The following is a 2,047-nucleotide window of genomic DNA, read 5'->3' as shown; positions in this document are numbered from 1 at the left end:
GAATTCATTCATCCAGTGATCAGACTCCTCCCTGCTGCAATTAAGAGTAGCTCTAAAAAGGCAATTCATTCATCCAGTGATCAGACTCCTCACTGCTGCAATTAAGAGCAGCACTCAAAGATAATTGATTCATCCAGTTATCAGACTCCTCACTGCTGCCATTAAGAGCAGCTCTCAAAGTGAATTCATTCATCCAGTGATCAGACTCCTCACTGCTGCCATTAAGAGCAGCTCTCAAAGTGAATTCATTCATCCAGTGATCAGACTCCTCACTGCTGCCATTAAGAGCAGCTCTCAAAGAGAATTCTTTCATCCAGTGATCAGACTCCTCACTGCTGCAATTAAGAGCAGCACTAAAATAGAATTCATTCATCCAGTGATCAGACTCCTCACTGCTGCAATTAAGAGCAGCACTCAAAGGAAAATCATCCAGTGATCAGACTCCTGACTGATAAGCTCTTTTCTCCTCAGTTGGTTTAAGCCGGGGGCCTCTTTTGAAGTTTGGAGGTGTTTGTTTATTTATTTATATATACAGTATATTTAGCAGTCTCCTCATTAGAAAATCTCATCAACCACCAAGAGTTAAGTGCAGGTTGCATTCATTAGTGATTGTTCAGTTATGAATTTGAAATAGTTTGATTTCATTATATTTACATTTCTTTTCAGCTTTACCCGTATTTACATAGTTTTAAATAGTATTGACCTTCAACAGTAGATATTTAAATGTGTTTATATAATGTAACTAAGTGTAAAGAAATGTATTTAAATATTTCAACTATTTGACGTAGCTGATATTTAAAAATAAGTAATCTAATGGAACTATTTTTGTCCCTAGATATGAAATCAGAAGTGTTAAAGGAAGTGTTAAAGGCAGAAGTGTTAAAGGGACTAGGAGCTCTTAAAATAAACAAATCCCCTGGGCAGGATGAGATCCTCCCAATAGTACTCAAAGAAATGAAAGAAGTTATTTACAAACCGCTAACCAAGATCATGCAACAGTCTCTTGACACAGGGGTTGTACCGACTGGAAAATTGCAAAGGTAATACCGATCCACAAAAAGGGAGACAAAACTGAACCAGGTAACTACAGACCAATAAGCCTGACTTCTATTATATGTAAACTTATGGAAACCATAATAAAATCCAAAATGGAAAATTACCTATATGGTAACAATGTCATGGGAGACAGTCAGCATGGTTTTAGGAAAGGGAGAGCGTGTCTAACTAACTTGCTTGATTTTTTTCAGGATGCAACATTGAAAATGGATAATTGCAAAACATACGACATGGTTTATTTAGATTTCCAGAAAGCTTTTGACGAAGTCCCGCATAAATGATTAATTCTCAAACTGAATGCAGTAGGCATTCAAGGAAATGCATGCACATGGATTAGGGAGTGGTTAACATGTAGAAAACAGAAAGTACTGATTAGAGGAGAAACCTCAAAATGGAGCGAGGTAACCAGTGGTCTATCACAGGGATCAGTATTAGGTCCTCTGCTATTCCTAATCTACATTAATGATTTAGATTCTGGTATAGTAAGCAAACTCGTTAAATTTGCAGATGACACAAAAATAGGAGTAGTGGCAAACACTGTTGAAGCAGCAAAGGTCATTCAAAATGATCTAGACAGCATTCAGAATTGGGCAGACACATGGCAAATGACATTTAATAGAGAAAAGTGTAAAGTATTGCATGCGGGCAATAAAAATGTGCATTATAAATATCATATGGGAGATAGTGAAATTGAAGAAGGGAACTATGAAAAAGACCTAGGAGTTTATGTTGACTCAGAAATGTCTTCATCTAGACAATGTGGGGAAGCTATAAAAAGGCTAACAAGATGCTCGGATATATTGTGAGAAGTGTTGAATTTAAATCAAGGGAAGTAATGTTAAAACTCTACAATGCATTAGTAAGACCACACCTAGAATATTGTGTTCAGTTCTGGTCACCTCGTTACAAAAAGGATATTGCTGCTCTAGAAAGAGTGCAAAGAAGAGCAAACAGAATTATCCCGGGTTTAAAAGGCATGTCGTATGGAGAC

Source organism: Acipenser ruthenus, chromosome 55 (assembly GCF_902713425.1).
Source record: "Acipenser ruthenus chromosome 55, fAciRut3.2 maternal haplotype, whole genome shotgun sequence".
Classification (NCBI taxonomy): domain Eukaryota; kingdom Metazoa; phylum Chordata; class Actinopteri; order Acipenseriformes; family Acipenseridae; genus Acipenser; species Acipenser ruthenus.
The sequence above is the reverse complement of the archived record's forward strand: the minus strand, read 5'-3'. Positions refer to the sequence as shown.